This window comes from Lucilia sericata, unplaced genomic scaffold, assembly GCF_015586225.1.
Source record: "Lucilia sericata isolate MDLA Ls3-8-SP2 unplaced genomic scaffold, ASM1558622v1 Contig000021F_arrow, whole genome shotgun sequence".
NCBI classification, from domain to species: Eukaryota; Metazoa; Arthropoda; class Insecta; order Diptera; family Calliphoridae; genus Lucilia; species Lucilia sericata.
Genome location: NW_023994059.1, coordinates 991,374 through 1,010,398, shown reverse-complemented (window position 1 = coordinate 1,010,398; position 19,025 = coordinate 991,374). Strand labels below are relative to the sequence as shown.

At 28.5% G+C, this 19,025-nt stretch overlaps 2 protein-coding genes across 5 annotated transcripts in view; both read left to right on the top strand.

Annotated features, from left to right (window-relative positions):
• Positions 1-19,025, top strand: part of LOC119607880 (RNA polymerase II-associated protein 1) — a 79,974-nt gene that overhangs the window by 26,328 nt on the left and 34,621 nt on the right. The window lies entirely within an intron of this gene.
• LOC119607890 (bumetanide-sensitive sodium-(potassium)-chloride cotransporter) overlaps positions 14,823-19,025 on the top strand; it is an 84,496-nt gene continuing 80,293 nt past the window's right edge. For 2 of the 4 annotated variants that reach the window (XM_037962061.1, XM_037962038.1), the window contains exon 1: positions 14,823-14,954. The gene's annotated coding sequence lies outside the window, so the exon portion shown is untranslated. The remainder of the gene's footprint in view (positions 14,955-19,025) is intronic. The other 2 variants (XM_037962053.1, XM_037962028.1) reach the window with 1 other exon arrangement.

Here is a 19,025-nt window from a genome sequence, read left to right as displayed (position 1 = left end):
AATATTAGTGTTAGTAAATGTATTGTGTATATTGAAGTCACTTTCTGAAGCGGACTTTTTATGGGGGCTAGGGTCAAATGAGGCCCTATCATTTAGAAATTCGGCAAGGTCATCAAGGTTTGCTTATACCTAATTGTGCCACCTTTTATCGAGATACAATTATATTTTACATAATTATCATTTCGGGAGGTTCAGTTGAATGGGGGCTAGATGGACCGATTTTAACTATTTTCAATAGGCTTCGTCCTATGCCAAATTCAATAAAAAAACGTTTAAATGGACATACGAACGGACGGACATCGTTAAATCGACTCAGAAAGTGAATCTGAGTCAATCGGTACTTTAAGGTGGGTAAAGTACTAATATTTTAGTGCGTTACAAACATCAGCACATACGCATAATACCCTTCCCACTATAGTGGTGTAGGGTATAAATACAAAAATGCTTATATCTCTAAAACTGCTAGAGCTAGAATCTTCAAAAATCGTAAAGTGGGTTTTAGTTTAGAGGAATTCCATATTAAATTTAATAGATATTTTCCATGGTCACCGATTTGAACAAAGTTTTTTCTTCATGCCTGTGGCCTTTTCGTAAAATTTCCCTTATTTATGTAATAATTTAAAATTTCTCTAGAAATATATTTCATTCTTCATTTAGAATTTTAACCTTAAATCCTGCATATTTAATTAATTAGAAATTCTATTTAAATAGTGCTTTATTAAAATCTCTAAAAGACAAAGAAGCCAATGGCTTAATATAAAATCAAGAAATGAGTCACATTTACAAGACAATTGTAGGCGTTTTTTCTTTACAAGTAAAGTAAAACACAGTTAGTTATATTTTTCAAAAACAATTCTCAAGTCATTGAATTTTATATTCATTTCAATGATTTTATTTACACAAGTGTTCACGTGAACGTTAGTGTTAAGTGTTGGTGTTGGATCCATAAATGATTTACTTTTATTTTACCTATGTAAATTTATACAAGTGTTTGTATCTGTTAATTTTGAATACGATTTGTATCTTTGTTTTTCTTACTCTTAGAAGAAATAGTAGAAAATTTTCGAATAAAATGATTTTTTTATTTCTTACTTTTCACACTAGATTTAACAGATGTTGTGGTAGAAGTTTTTGTTTGACAAATTTAAATATGGTTTTTTACTCTCAAGAATTACAATGGAAAAAACTAAGTACGTTAGTTTTAAGTTTTGCAAAATATTGAGTTAAGTACTATTTAAATATGTTTCGTTTTAACCCTAAAAGGACTGAAATTGAGATACATATAATATTGCTACAATGATTATGGGTCTAGAATGTTATTGAACTGAAAAGGACTAAATTGAAAAAACTGCTGCTGGAAAACGCCGTTTATAGCCGAAATCAGTCATTTTGATTAAAAATAGTTAATCAAAAATCAAATTAGAAAAAAAATTTTAAAATAAAAATTTTTGTTTGTTTTTTCACTAAAATTCATACTGAAACTGTTATATCTAGGAAACTTTTCCATTGAGGACCTATAAACTGGTAGTGATAGGTAGGATACTGAATTGTACTTTTTGAAGACTCTTTTTAACCGTCCTAGTTGTTAAAGGGTTAAATAAGTAAGAGAGAAACAGTAGCTTTCTTCAAAAACACAATTATTTTTCAAGGACATGTTGCTGGATTGGATTGTGGTTTGGTATTTCTTTTAAATTTAATTAAGATATTCAAAGAGTATTCAAATTTAGTAGTGTTGACAATAAAGATTTGTCACCTTCATACTATATTTCTTTTGAAAAGTTAATTGTAACTTTTAACATTTTCCTCTTACCATTTAAAGCGAATAAAATGTTTTGTTAACTTATTATAAACATTGATGACTAATACGCAAAAGTTTTAATATTTATTAAAATAATTGTACTGCAGATTTAAAGGAAAACATGTCTAACTAGTATAGTTAGACATTATTATAATAATTTTAAAACACTTTATTTAGTAACTTAAAATTTTCTACTTGTTATACCCTACACCCACATTAAAGTATACCAATCGGCTCAGAATCACTTTCGCAGTCGATTTAGCTATGTCCGTCCGTCTGTGTGTCCATGTAAACTTTGTGCGCACGCAACAGGTCACAATTTTCAAGATAATTTGCTGAAATTTGGCACATAGTTACATCGGTTCATGTTTAATATCGGTTCATTACTTCGCATAGCTCCCATACAACCGTACCCCAGAACAGGGCTTTTGAGCTCATAAATATTTTAAATATTCTGGTATCACTCCATCATATGGTCGGCTATGCCCGACTATAAATTCTTACTTGTTTTTTATGACTTTTTGTTTTTACTTTTAACTACAAATTATATTTTAGCTAACTAAATATATATAAATGAATTCCCGTAATGGAAATTGAAGGAAAAATGACTATTAACTTTTTGACAATGAGTTTCTATGTCTAGCCATTCATTATTAATTATTAAAAGTGAGGAAAATTTAATAAATCATTGCAAATACAAGTTTTTAATTTAAAATTTTTGTTTTAACATTTTAAATTCTAAGCAATATGGAATAAATAAATAAACGCTTTTGATTGATGGTTTCTTCTAAATCCGTAAACATTTGAAATAATGTTACAATTAAACACTTATGAATGTATTAATTAGAAACCGATGATAAAGATCTCTAAAATCTTGCTGTAAAGAAGTATGTTCAAAATCGGTCAACTTTGGATCATAGACACTTGTATGCTCATAAATTTTTTTCAAAAATTTGTTATATAAAAAACCTAATATCTCAATTTTTATGATAATCGGTCCTTATTTGACCCAAGCCCTCTATTTAAATGTTTTGGAATTGGGATATATTCATACAATATATATTTATTTATTATAAAAAAACGAACACTGTTTGGATTTGTTTCATAATTGACTTAAAGCCAAAATGACACAAAGTGTAATCGAAATGACAACAATGCGTTGTTGCAATGACAACGAGGCGCTGTCAAAGTTATAACGGTGGATTTTTTGAATTTTGAAATTTCTGTTTTATTTACATCTTATTTACAAAATTCGAATTTAATAAAATTTTTGGGCCGGTAAATGCATACATATGTATGTATATATTCACTATATTTATTGATTTTAAATTAAATGCATTTCGATTACCGTTAATATCAGTGATATTGCTTCGTTGTTTGTTTTTCTGGCCATCACCAATTGTGGTTAATTTGGCGTTTAAAACATCAGAAAATTGCGGTTAAACAGAAGGAGCGCAGTAATGCAAATATTGTTGATGCATTGAAATTTCAATATGGTTTTAATGAATCACACAAAACAACCAGACCAAGAATTTTATTAGTAATTTTAATTTGAATAAAATTTGTAAAATATAAGCCATGTTTCGACATGATTTACAATCAACATCATTCGATTATTAACTTACGCTATTCTGTTTTAAGTTGAATGACTGACATGCAGTATAGAGATTAATTTGAATAACTTAAAACTTTTGCATTTTATTTGATTTCAGACTGGTTTTTTAACATCAAACTAATTTAAATGTTTCTCTCCACCATTAAAATGTTGCATAATTTATTTACTTTCCTGGAATTTAGAACTTTGTTGAACTTTCTCTATTATATAAAACCATTATAAGCATTTGCTGCTTAACCTTTCCTGAGTATTAATAAGTGAAGTGGTTTTATGGTTAAATATCAAATGGTAAAATATCAAAAATGTACATATGTATTTTGAAATTCATATATATTACTTAATTGAACCATTCTGTGTAAGGATGAATTGTATGTATAACACAAACTAATTTTTTTAAATCGCAATCAAATATTTGCTAAAAATATTACAAATAGTAATAAAATGTATCCTTCATTGAATTCAAAAAGCGAAATCAATAATAATTTAAATTAATTAAATTATATAATGTAAGAAGTATAGACTTTATCATTATTAACTACTTAATAATTATAATTCATTAATAGTACAATTTCTAGTTATATTGTATTTTTCCAGGAAACTAAATAATCAGATAAAAACTTACAAATCTTAAAAGAAATTATAGTTGAAATTTCAAATTGTTACACAAATGTTTACAATTAAATTACATTACTTTAACACAATGGGAAAATATCAATAAAAAGAAATACTTAAATGTAAATGTTAAGCTTATTTAAGACTTCTAATAGTTAAATGGTTTGGAGACTTATTGACTGATTGATACTGTTATTTAGGGATTTTCTTTTGTTGCCACAGGTTTGTCAGTATCGTAGTAGGTACATACATATACAAATAGTTTTTTTTTGCCACCTACTTATTATCCTGATAAATATCATAGATTGTCGAATATCTGCAGGATTATTTGTAGGTGAGTGAATGTTTATTTGTTTGACACTGGCAGCAACAGTAAAAAAGTAATCATCCTAAAATATATACTGTATATTTTTAGAGTGTGTATTGCAAAAAGTCTCAATTTTTGTATAATTTCGAAGTATTTTTAAGGGGAATTTTACAGAATCAATATTATATTTAATCTTGAGCTGGTATCGGCAAATATAAATAAGCTTTCCGACTGTTATTGTGTGGGTTTATTATTTTTCAGTACTTTTTGATATCGAAAAATATTGTGAGCCATTTTCAGTACTTTTTCTAACTTATAAATTTTTGATAAATAGTCCACATACTAACTAGTCTAAAGTACTGCTCAAAAATATAGCGCACCTTGTATTAGGTTTTTATTCTTTTTATATTATTACAATTAATTAAGTTAGAAAAAAATGATTGATGGCAAATTCAAGAACGAAGTCCAGTTTATGTAATAAGTATCAAAATTCGGCGTAAGACGGCAAAATAACGGTAATAGGGCTTTTTATGCAAAACTAACCATAAAAAACTGTTTCATAATTATAGCGCACTCTTTGAAATAAGTTGAAACAATATTGAAAAATGTTAATTAATTTTGAAAAATTTCAACTTATTGTTATGAAAGGACATTTGTCTCTGCTTCTAAATGCTATTTAATTTGAAGTGGCAAATTTTTAGCAGTGGTTTTAGGTTATTTTTGCTGATATGTGTCTTGTAGTACTAGTAAATTTCTTTATGTCAAAATATGTCCCTAATTGGTTAATAGTCCAATTTTTTTTAATGAGGATTATATCTAGTGAGATTGGAGATAACCTTCAAATGACATTTTAGAATTTTTTCCAAGGTAAACAACAATCTAACCCTCTAACATGGGTCGCTTTTTGGCAGATTTAAGATTGTGATGATACAAATTGTAATAATTTTATCAAATTTCACTATAAAACCTTAAAAAACTCGCTTCTAATGTTTAATCTTAATCTATGGAATAATAACACATCATTACTGTGATTAATTCTACACAAGCTAAACCTCACAAGTAATATAAAAAATTTAAGAACTAATCCGTTAATATCTAATATCGTATTACATCGATTTGATAATAAATTTGTATACTAATTAAATAAAACTAATAGTTTTCTTTCGAATTGACCTCTATTTTCCATTTTCTGCAAATAAAATTTCCATTTACTGAAAATACAATTACCATTTAAAAGAATTTTAAAAACATTTTTCTTGGTGGTGTTTCAGTTAGCACAGGTGCATGTCTTAGCATCCTTTCTCTTGGCCAAGTATCTTTTTTTAAGGATATGAAAATACAGGGATCACCAAATTTTAACCTTTTGTAGAAAATATTATCATATTTTTGAGCTGATTTAAGGCCTAGTTAAAATATTAAAAACGCACAATGCTATCGCGCGAAATTTAGAAATTTTGGATCTATCAAGGAAATATTCTCAAATAACATTGACTAAATTGTTATCAAATGTTAATAAATTATATTATGATTGATTGATTACCGATTCAGAATTGAAAATAGCTGCATAAATTGATTGTAAAATGCTAAAAATTAATTTGGTAAAAAAACCCAAAGTGTTCGCCACACTTTGGCAACTCAATACCAACTGGGACTAAATGGGTCTTAAAATATAGGGGCAGTAGTATTTTATCATCCCGAGATCCAATATTGAAAAACTTTTCATATAAGAATATATTATTGCTAATTTGATTATAAATGCGCTATAATTTTGGATCAATAATTAAGGACTTGTTTCGTAAAATATTTTCTAGCGCAGTTATTTTGCTATTTTAAAATAAATTTCAATATTGTTTTAATAAACTGATCTATATGCTTTAATTTACCGTATACAAAATTTTTTTATATTAAGTTTTTTTAATGGTATAAAAAGAGAAAATAATAAATAGAAAGTGCGCTATATTTTTGAGCAGTACTTTATAGTATAGTCTATAGTATAGTCTATAGTATAGTCTATAGTATAGTCTATAGTATAGTCTATAGTATAGTCTATAGTATAGTCTATAGTCTAGTCTATGGTCTAGTCTATGGTCTAGTCTATAGTCTAGTCTATAGTCTAGTCTATAGTCTAGTCTATAGTCTAGTCTATAGTCTAGTCTATAGTCTAGTCTATAGTCTAGTCTATAGTCTAGTCTATAGTCTAGTCTATAGTCTAGTCTATAGTCTAGTCTAGTCTATAGTCTAGTCTATAGTCTAGTCTATAGTCTAGTCTATAGTCTAGTCTATAGTCTAGTCTATAGTCTAGTCTATAGTCTAGTCTATAGTCTAGTATATAGTCTAGTCTATAGTCTAGTCTATAGTCTAGTCTATAGTCTAGTCTATAGTCTAGTCTATAGTCTAGTCTATAGTCTAGTCTATAGTCTAGTCTATAGTCTAGTCTATAGTCTAGTCTATAGTCTAGTCTATAGTCTAGTCTATAGTCTAGTCTATAGTCTAGTCTATAGTCTAGTCTATAGTCTAGTCTATAGTCTAGTCTATAGTCTAGTCTATAGTCTAGTCTATAGTCTAGTCTATAGTCTAGTCTATAGTCTAGTCTATAGTCTAGTCTATAGTCTAGTCTATAGTCTAGTCTATAGTCTAGTATATAGTCTAGTCTATAGTCTAGTCTATAGTCTAGTCTATAGTCTAGTCTATAGTCTAGTCTATAGTCTAGTCTATAGTCTAGTCTATAGTCTAGTCTATAGTCTAGTCTATAGTCTAGTCTATAGTCTAGTCTATAGTCTAGTCTATACTCTAGTCTATAGTCTAGTCTATAGTCTAGTCTATAGTCTAGTCTATAGTCTAGTCTATAGTCTAGTCTATAGTCTAGTCTATAGTCTCTAGTCTAGTCTATAGTCTAGTCTATAGTCTAGTCTATAGTCTAGTCTATAGTCCAGTCTATAGTCTAGTCTATAGTCTAGTCTATAGTCTAGTCTATAGTCTAGTCTATAGTCTAGTCTATAGTCTAGTCTATAGTCTAGTCTATAGTCTAGTCTATAGTCTAGTCTATAGTCTAGTCTATAGTCTAGTCTATAGTCTAGTCTATAGTCTAGTCTATAGTCTAGTCTATAGTCTAGTCTATAGTCTAGTCTATAGTCTAGTCTATAGTCTAGTCTATAGTCTAGTCTATAGTCTAGTCTATAGTCTAGTCTATAGTCTAGTCTATAGTCTAGTCTATAGTCTAGTCTATAGTCTAGTCTATAGTCTAGTCTATAGTCTAGTCTATAGTCTAGTCTGTAGTCTAGTCTATAGTCTAGTCTATAGTCTAGTCTATAGTCTAGTCTATAGTCTAGTCTATAGTCTTCATAGTCTAGTCTATAGTCTAGTCTATAGTCTAGTCTATAGTCTAGTCTATAGTCTAGTCTATAGTCTAGTCTATAGTCTAGTCTATAGTCTAGTCTATAGTCTAGTCTATAGTCTAGTCTATAGTCTAGTCTATAGTCTAGTCTATAGTCTATAGTCTAGTCTATAGTCTAGTCTATAGTCTAGTCTATAGTCTAGTCTATAGTCTAGTCTATAGTCTAGTCTATAGTCTAGTCTATAGTCTAGTCTATAGTCTAGTCTATAGTCTAGTCTATAGTCTAGTCTATAGTCTAGTCTATAATCTAGTCTATAGTCTAGTCTATAGTCTAGTCTATAGTCTAGTCTATAGTCTAGTCTATAGTCTAGTCTATAGTCTAGTCTATAGTCTAGTCTATAGTCTAGTCTATAGTCTAGTCTATAGTCTAGTCTATAGTCTAGTCTATCTAGTCTATAGTCTAGTCTATAGTCTAGTCTATAGTCTAGTCTATAGTCTAGTCTATATGTCTAGTCTATAGTCTAGTCTATAGTCTAGTCTATAGTCTAGTTCTATAGTCTAGTCTATAGTCTAGTCTATAATCTAGTCTAGTCTATAGTCTAGTCTATAGTCTAGTCTATAGTCTAGTCTATAGTCTAGTCTATAGTCTAGTATAGTCTAGTCTATAGTCTAGTCTATAGTCTAGTCTATAGTCTAGTCTATAGTCTAGTCTATAGTCTAGTTCTATAGTCTAGTCTATAGTCTAGTCTATAGTCTAGTCTATAGTCTAGTCTATAGTCTAGTCTATAGTCTAGTCTATAGTCTAGTCTATAGTCTAGTCTATAGTCTAGTCTATAGTCTAGTCTATAGTCTAGTCTATAGTCTAGTCTATAGTCTAGTCTATAGTCTAGTCTATAGTCTAGTCTATAGTCTAGTCTATAGTCTAGTCTATAGTCTAGTCTATAGTCTAGGTCTATAGTCTAGTCTATAGTCTAGTCTATAGTCTAGTCTATAGTCTATAGTCTAGTCTATAGTCTAGTCTATAGTCTAGTCTATAGTCTAGTCTATAGTCTAGTCTATAGTCTAGTCTATAGTCTAGTCTATAGTCTAGTCTATAGTCTAGTCTATAGTCTAGTCTATAGTCTAGTCTATAGTCTAGTCTATAGTCGTCTATAGTCTAGTAGTCTAGTCTATAGTCTTGTCTATAGTCTAGTATATAGTCTAGTCTAGTCTATAGTCTAGTCTATAGTCTAGTCTATAGTCTAGTCTATAGTCTTGTATATAGTCTAGTCTACAGTCTATATTTAGAAATATTTGCTGAAATCCTTATTCAAAAGCTTTGTACCATAAAAAAAAAAACAAGAAAAACGTATACCTTTGTTCTCTACCATAAAGGGGAATAAGAATATCAATCAATATCAATTTATGTTTAGTTAAAACCATGAAAGATGAGACCCTAATCCATTCATACAAATTGACAGATAAATATACAAACATACATATGTACAAATGTAAGTGTATTGTATAAATACATATTTGCCAATATTGAAAATTCGTATAAATTATGAATTCCAATATTGTTAGTGGAATTATTATTCAATTGATTCAAATAAACATTAATTAAAGTGAGTTCTTTTTTATTGAAGCCACATTTTTACGACTAAAACTAAAGACTTCCTTAATAAGTACAAAATAAATTTAAGTAAATATTTACATTAGGATGATCCCGTTTGCGGAAAGTAAAACGGTGCTATTTTCAGTTCCATAATACGGAAAGGCTGTTGAATCATTAAATTAGAATCGTCACAATTTAAATCAAACTTAATAAAAAAATGTAAGCAAATACTAAACCTTTGATCACTTCTAATGAAACAATAACATTGATATGCTATAGTATGAGTTTCAAGAAGTCATTATAATGGCAACATGAATATTGAAGAGGTATCTTTGTTTTTGAAAAACGTTTTTTATTTGTTTCGCCGATTTCTTTTGACATGCGAATATTTATAACGTAGTATTTTATCTAGATTCGTATACATCAGCAAATAATAAACAGCCTTGTTAATGAAGATGATGCTGATGATAGTGATTCTATAATGCAAATATATTTATGTATAACTGAAGCAGCAACAAATCCAAATTCAAATAGACATAATGATTTGGATTACACACACGCTTGGTTTTCAGTTCGTCGACAAATATGTATATTTACTGAAAACAGATTTTCAAAGACTGTGGTTTTCATCTTATTAAAGGATTACTTAAGTGAGGGAGATAATTGGGAAAACTACTTTAAAACAAAGATTTTATTTGGAAGTCTAGTTACTAAGATTCCTTGTAAAGAAACATTTAATATTGCGGAATAATTTTTTCCAAAATAATAAAATTTCATTTAGCTTCTTTTATGTAATAAGGAGCATTCGTTAAAAGTGTATGTTTGTACATATGTACAGTGTCTCTCATAAGTATTCGAATTTAGGTAAACTATGAAAAGAAACCAAATTTAATAATATATTTTGTGTGGAAAATAAATAAATTAATTTGTTATATTGTCTAGATAGTCCTTAGTTTTGATATCACGCCCCTTAAAACTTGAAAACTTTACATTTACTTAAATTAGTTGTGCTTTTTTTAAAAAAAGTCCATGAAACTACTTCACAAAAGTATGCGAATTTTTCCTGTATTTCATGTTTGATCATATTATACGATACACAAATTTTAGAATCGCATGGTTTTATGCTTAATATTGTTTTAAGGGGTTACTATCAACCGCATGGATATATTTTTGACCCATTTGGTCCACAATTTTGGGGGATTTGTACCCTCTTTTCATGTAATATCATTAAAATGGCGATTTTTGGCTATATTTGTAATGTTTTCACCCTTTTTCCAGAGATAAAACCAAAATTTAATATTGGAATTTAATAGAACCCATAGGGTATCTAAAAATAATATTTTTTGTTATAAGGATCTGTACTTAGAAGTTCCAAGATTTATTTTTGGTATCGTTTTTCAGTTTCTAATTGAATTATCTGGATCATAATTCCCTTTTCGTACCTCTAGGGACGATATTTTCCGACAAAGTAGTCTAGTGTATATTGTTGTACATATTGGCACTAATGTATTTTAAATTTTCAATTTATTATAGCGGTATACAACCCCAAAACATGCCTTAACAAAACGTCATCCTATATAGTAGATTTCAGTTTTTACTACTCGTAACTTTCACGCTTATGTTGCCTGTTACAATAACACTGTAAGTCCTAAATTTTGGTTTTAATTTGATCATAGTAAATAATATTTAAACACATAACAACATTTTTGATGTGATCATAATGATATCGTGCCATGCAGCATGGAGGCCATTGGTATATAAAAATAATGATTTTACTATTTTGAATGGTGCTTCTTCGAGGCATGTTTTGGAGTTGTACACTTCCACAACACATTGAAAACTTAAAATGTATAAAAGCTTATATCTAAAAGAATATATACCAGAAAACTTTCCCGGAAAATAGTTGATCCTAGTATTATAAAAATGGACTTAAGTTCCAATATATTGAATTAGCGACAGAAAAATTATCTGAATAATTTATCTTGGAACGTTTAAATACAGATTCTTGTAACAAAAAATATTATTTTTAGATACCCCAAGGGGTCTTTTAAGTCCTAATATCAAATTTTTGTTTTATCTCTGGAAAAAAGGAGAAAAATTTACAATTATGGCCAAAAATCGCCATTTTAATGATATTACATGAAAACAGGGTACAAATTCCCCAAAATTGTGGACCAAATGGGCCAAAAATATATCCTTTCCGTGGATAGTAACCCCTTAAAACAATGTTACGCATAAAAACCATTTGATTCTAAAATTTGTGTTGCGTATAATATGATCAAATATGAAATACAGGAAAAATTCGTATACTTTTGTGAGGCAATTTCATGGACTTTTTTTAAAAAAGCACAATTAATTTAAGTCAATGCAAATTTCTCAAGTTTTAAAAAGCGTGATATCAAACATAAGGACTATCTAGACAATATAACAAATTAATTTATTTATTTTGCACACAAAATATATTATTAAATTTGGTTTCTTTTTATAGTTTACCCAAATTCGAATAATTATGAGAGACACTGTATATGTATGTAAATGTAATTGCAAATTAAGAAATTCATTCAATGTTCTGTTGTTTGTGGTCTTGTATACATATTTCCAACGTATCTGAATCTCCCCGCACTAATACAGACATACAAACAGTTATTGTAACATACATACAATAGCGTTGTATCTACGGATGTTTGTAAAATTCTAACGGTTTTACATTGAATATAAAAATTAGAACTGATAAAAATGCAAACGATATTCAACTTTTATGGATAGTACAATCGCATGTAAATGTTTGGTCTTTGAGCTTTTTTTACATGATTTTCTGAAATACACAAACGCACAAATATATTTACATACATATCGTCACCTGAAACGCAAACGTTTTTAAAATTTACAGGAGAATTAAAATATGTACCATTTAAAGGGCAATATGTAGTTTCACTCAGTGCGATTTATTTGTCTTCAAAAGAGAAGTTAATACTTACCTAACTCGATATTTTTGTAAACGAGCGTGGTAAGTACTTGTCTCCAATGTCATCCCGATGTTAAAATAATGACTTAAAATGCTATTGTGTAAGAAAATTTTAGCATTTTAACCCCTTGTTTTTCACTGTAAATTCTTGCTGGGTAGGTTTTTTAGCCTTTGTATAGAACCATTTGTTTTTTGTTACGAATTTTGGTCAGAGAAGATCAAATTTTTTTGTAGACTTTTTTTGGACGCAATACATCAGAATTAATGAAAAAGTAAATTTTGAATATTTTCCTAGTTAATGCCTACGTTTCATGTGACGATATGTATTTACATATGGGTGTGTGTAGAAATTTTTATGTAAAACAAAAACAACACATTCACAAGTACAAGAATCTTTTTAACTGCCTGTACGAGTATGCACATCTATAGATACATACATACATACATATGTTTGTATGTTTGTCGTTCAAACATTTAATCGTACAAGGAATAAATTTTCCCGGCATTGAACTTGTATACAAACAATTATTGTTGTTGTGCTGTGTTTGGGCTTGAATGCCGTATACACATATAAATATACAGTATTGTGCAAAACGTAAGTAACAAATTTAAGGAAAGCTGGAAGTTTTCTTTTTCAGAATATCGTATTTAGATTTCATTCGATATTCGCGTTTTATAAATGAATAAATTTCAAATTATTCCTAGATTTGTTACTTACGATCTGCTCAGTACTGTAGAAATATGTTCGCCTTAGTTTGCTTGCAAATTTGTGTGTATGCTGCTGTTTTTGTTGTCATGTGTGTACTTTATGTATACAAAATCTTGGTACGAACCAGTTCATAACAGTGTGAATCATAAAAGTAGTGCAAGGATGAAAAGTTTTAAGACTAGACTATAGACTAGACTAGACTATAGACTAGACTATAGACTAGACTATAGACTAGACTATAGACTATAGACTAGACTATAGACTAGACTATAGACTAGACTATAGACTAGACTATAGACTAGACTATAGACTAGACTATAGACTAGACTATAGACTAGACTATAGACTAGACTATAGACTAGACTAGACTATAGACTAGACTATAGACTACTAGACTAGACTATAGACTAGACTATAGACTAGACTATAGACTAGACTATAGACTAGACTATAGACTAGACTATAGACTAGACTATAGACTAGACTATAGACTAGACTATAGACTAGACTATAGACTAGACTATAGACTAGACTATAGACTAGACTATAGACTAGACTATAGACTAGACTATAGACTAGACTATAGACTAGACTATAGACTAGACTATAGACTAGACTATAGACTAGACTATAGACTAGACTATAGACTAGACTATAGACTAGACTATAGACTAGACTATAGACTAGACTATAGACTAGACTATAGACTAGACTATAGACTAGACTATAGACTAGACTATAGACTAGACTATAGACTAGACTATAGACTAGACTATAGACTAGACTATAGACTATAGACAAGACTATAGACTAGACTATAGACTAGACTATAGGAAAAACGCATGCTTTTCCGCAATTGCCATTTTAGAAACGTCCGCTTTAACGGGAAAATTGGCAACATGAATTTATGAACATGGGAGTGATTTTAGAAAGGGGACCCAGTATAAAGTCTTGGATCAAGTGTGGGCCTAACATTTTAGGTAAAATTTTGCCATATTATCATAAGTAATAAAGCGAGTTTCCAAAAGTGTTTATGTTTTTTGAGGTTAGAGATAATTTCGCTCCACCCCTTTGGGTGTTAAAGCATTCATAATTGTTCTACTAATTTGATTTTATAAAGGTTGTCAAACTCACCAGGTGGTTGCTTAAACTGTGTTCATATTATTTTAACAGCCACTGTAAATGCTGTATATTAAATTGAAAGAAGCAAAGTAAATGAACTAAAGAAATATTACTTTGAAAATAGACATATAAAATGCTAAAAATAAATTGAAAGAATAAAATAAAAAAAGCAAAATGTTGAAAAAAAGAAACTTTCAACGAGTGTAATACCAATAAAACCTGACTTGCTGTTTATACTTAAAAAGGATTGAATAAAAAGAAAATACTCTTTAAAAAATGAGCGCATATTAACAAAGAGATATTTAAAGAAAATGATAATTACAGAGAATGAGAACTAGAGTAGAAAAGAGAAGCTAATCAGTGATACTTTTGCTAGTTTTCTAAAAAGAAAGGATTATTAATTTAAAAAACAACAGAGAGTGAAATTGTTAATGGTGGTTTTGAGTTTCAAGCAAAGAAAGAGAGATCATGATAACTCTCAGTGATTTGTTAAGTTTTTAGAGAAAGATTTATTGAAAATGTTGTAGTAATTAATTGTGCTCACTTGTTGTACTTTTTAGTTTACTTTAGCGAAAGAGCTCAATTATTATTATTTATTTTTTGTTATGCCATCTACACTCATTATCAACAACTGACGATGTTGATCATCGTTGGCTGACAATATTTTTGTTGTATGAGTACAAGTTTGTATTGAAAAAATGTAAAATACAAAATAAAAAGCAACAATTCTGTCGACCGATCCTCACTCATTACTTTTTGTATTCAGCCACGATCAGTCTAGTGTGGACTCTTATTGAGTACGGTTCGGTTGCGGTAAAATACAATTCTAAACGGAATAGCAACGTGTTAAACAAATAAACGAGTTATAAATTACTTCTATAAACAAATCGAATTTGTGGTAATACAATAAGAAATAAATAAATTCCTTTAAATAAAAATCAGAAAAGAATAAAAGTATTATTAATAAAACAAGCAAACAAACAAAAGAAAATTTCCATAAACAAATACAAGTGCTAAAAGATTTATTATGCGATTGTAAAATAGAAGACAGAAACAAATAACCCCAAGAGAGAATTATTTTTAAAGAAACTAATTTTGAAAAATTTTATTAAAATAAATTCGTACAAACATACATATATTGTTCCTCATTTCTTTCACGTGTTATTACCCATAACAATTGTTATTGTTTTGTGGCAGTGTTGATAAATATAATTTATTTCTTAGTTTCCTAAAAAAAATACGTAAATTTTTCATTTAGTTTTAATTTAAAGAGTTTCTATTACAAAAGTTCTAATTATTTATGTTTCTCGAAGCGTAAAATATTTTAACTTTTGTCTAGTTTCTTTTGTAACTTTATGGCATCATGAATGAATTAAGGAATTACATTAAAATCCCTTTTTTTTTTTTGTTAACATTCAATATAAAATTTTCATGTTTTTGTTCCGTTGTTGACGCGTTGATTTGAAAAGTAAATCGTTTCAGTTCTTTTAACCAATAAGTTCAAAGCGAGAAAGAATAAATAATTAAAGTCAAATTCAACGATTTTTGAATAATAATTTTTAAACATTTTTTTGTTTGCCTGTTTTCTGTAGACGTGTTAAATTTTTCAGAATTCTTTCTCTGTATCTTTTCCGATTATTGGGAGAGTTATTACATACATATGTACATATATTGAGTGAGTGCGTACGCGTGTTTATTTTTATGTGTATTTGGATAACCGCTGTTCTTTTCAAGTTTCTTGTTGCTCTTTCACGGGTTGTTAGTTGTTGTTGTTGGAGTTATTGCAGTTGTTGTTATTGTTGTTAAGAAATTTGTTGGATATGTATTTAACGCCGCAACAAACTCTTTAGTGTCAATATTTGAGGTAAGAGATTGTTTGTTTTTTATACGTTCATAGATACTATAAAATAATCTATAAAAAACCCGGCATGTATTTAATAGTTTGTACATACAGTCGTGGTTTAAAAAATAGCATTTTGTTAAAACTGAAATCTCTGTTAAAGAAAATTGTGTACATATTTGTGTTTAATATTACTCAGGCCGACAAAAGGCCAGAGTATACTTTTCTAAAGGATTGAGCCGCTTTAAATCCGAATCTGGCCTCAGAATTTTTCCACATCTGGGATTTGAGATATCGTGCCCTGAAATTTGAAAAAAACACGCCATTTCGGCTCGAATTCAGCTCTATCCTTTCTCTGGGTTTCGATTTTTTACTAATTTTGTCGGCCTGTGTTATTAAACTCAAGCCTCCTGTAAGCAAAATTAAAAATTTAAATGTTTAATTTTTGTAAATAATAAAATTTTATTTAGTGTTTAATTGGCAGTTAGTAATAGTAATAGTTTTTTTTTTTTTTAGAAAATTACAAATTTGATATTAAACACTCCCTAATTATACAAGTAGCTTAAGGAGTGCTATTAGCACAATCATGTATACCAATACTAATGGACTTAAGCATATTTTTCATTTTAATATTAGTCAAATATTTATCTATTTTCAATATAAATTTTAATTGAAAATATATAAAGCAATAAAAAAAATATAAATGTATTTATTTATAAAACCACAAAACCATAGTATTTTAATATGTATTTCCAATAAGAGCAATTAAACGTATTTGAAATAAATATAAAAAATCTATTTAAAATATGTATACTAGGGTGTCCCGTGAACCACTTTTTTATAGGAATGCCTCCCAAACGATGCATATTAATGTACTTTGAAAAGTTTCCTACTAGCGAACTTTTCCCTACTAGGGATTGAAAATCTTGATCTCCGTACAATATGTTGAAACAATTTTTCGGTAATCTTTTCGATATGTGTTTTTTCGAATGGGTTATGTTGAGGACCCAAACTATTTAAAAATTATTTTTCCCGTAATCAGATCAAAATTAGGTAATTTTTGAAACCCATTTCAAAAAATTTTTAAATATTTTTTTTTCATAAATTATAACGAGGTGAGGATTTTTAATCGCTGGTAGGCAACTGCGGACCGTTGCAAAAAAACATTTTTTTTAGAGTTCAGTACATTAATATGCATCGTTTCAGAGGTATTTCTAAATGAGATTCCTCGGGACACTTTAATGTACATCTTTATTCATTAATACTTCTAATGATAATACAATATTATGTTCTAAAATTTAGAATTAAATTCGAAGTTGTTTAAAATGTGCTGATGTTTGTAAAAGTATACCAATCGACTCAAAATCACTTTCTGAGTCGATTTAGCTATGTCCCTCTGTGTGTTCATGTAAACCTTGTGCGCACTCTACAGGTCGCAATTTTCAAAATAATTTGATGAATTGGCATATGCTTTTCTTTTGACTCAAGGACGAAGCCTATTGAAAATGGTTAAAACTTTTGAGCTCATAAATATGTTAAATGTTCTTGTATCACTTCAAAAATCGGCAAATTTAGTTTTATATAAGTCTTAATAGTACTGCTGGTTTTCGTAATGATCGGGCCTTATTTGACCCTATCCCCCATACAAAGTGCCCTTCAGAAAATGACTTGATGGTCAAAATTCACTTATAAACACTAATATCATGATAATATTCTGCATAAATAACTAATGTAAATCCCTCTACCAAAAATTATAAGGATAGGGCCGTATTAACCCCTGCCTCCATAAAACCCCTTATTTAGAAAATACCTTTTTTGTTAAAATATTTCTGAATTAAGGTAAAAATTAAATTAAATACTTCATTATTAAAAAAATAATCTACATTTTTAACATAATCACTGGTGTACGGTATCATATGGTCGGCCATGCCCGACTATAAATTCTTTCTAGTAACGTTAAGGGGATTTAAAAATAATTTTAAAATTTTCATTGATTTTAAAGTATTTTCAATGTAGTTTTCGATTATAAACTTTTTAAGATATTTTAATTTCAAGTTCACAAACTTATTATGTTTTTTTTTCATTGTTTCAAACTGATTACGAATTTATTTCAATAACAAATTAAAAAAATGAATTCCCATGATTTATATCAGTGCTTGTCAGTCATCTTCTATATTTAATTTAAACTGTTAAATAATATAAATTGAATGGTTCTTTTTTTAATATTTTAAGCCGTTAATTAATTTATTACCGAATTAAATTGTTAATTAGATACTGGTTTCACGAATGACTGCCGCTACAATAAAGAAAACAAACACAAACTGGAAATAATATAGGAAAAATATCTGACATGAATTTTGTTATACCAAGCACAGACTACACGGGATAAAAATATACTAAACTAGAGACATGATGTTATAAAGAAACTTCGAACTCAGATTTGGATTCAGCATAAAGTAAAGTAAACAAACACAAACTGGAAACAATTTAGGAAAAATATGTGATATGAATTTTGTTGTAGCAAGTATAGACTACACGGGATAAAATGAGTAAACTAGAGACATGATGTTATGGAAAAAGTCTGAACTTTTGTTTTATAAACCCTTTGAAGACAATTAAAACTAAAGTGAAAAATATTTGTCTTTCAGTTAACTTTTTGATGAATTTCTACAAAAGATTGTGGTTTTTCTTTGACATTGTTTGTTCATATAAACAAATGTTTGATCAATGTGAACGTTGACATAAATAAAAGTTAAATTGTTACATTAAAATTTTCTATTTAACAATTTTGCATGAACTTGAGCTTTTTTTCATATAATTGAGATGTACTTTTAAATACAATCTTTATTGCATTTTCCTAATTATATTTGTTTCGGTGTGTCATTTTGCAATATAAAGTTGTACAAATAGTCAATTTGTGTAAATGTGTCTTTGAATTGTTAGTTATGATTAATTAACTTGGTAATTATGTAAGATAAATATTACTATTCAGTCAAAGCAAATAAAATAATTTTGAGCAAATAAATTATTACTTCTGAAATGATAATTTTAGATGATTAAATTTATATAAAACTCATGTCTTCTGTAAGTCTGCTAGAAAACTAATATAGGGTGATTTTTTTTGTTATT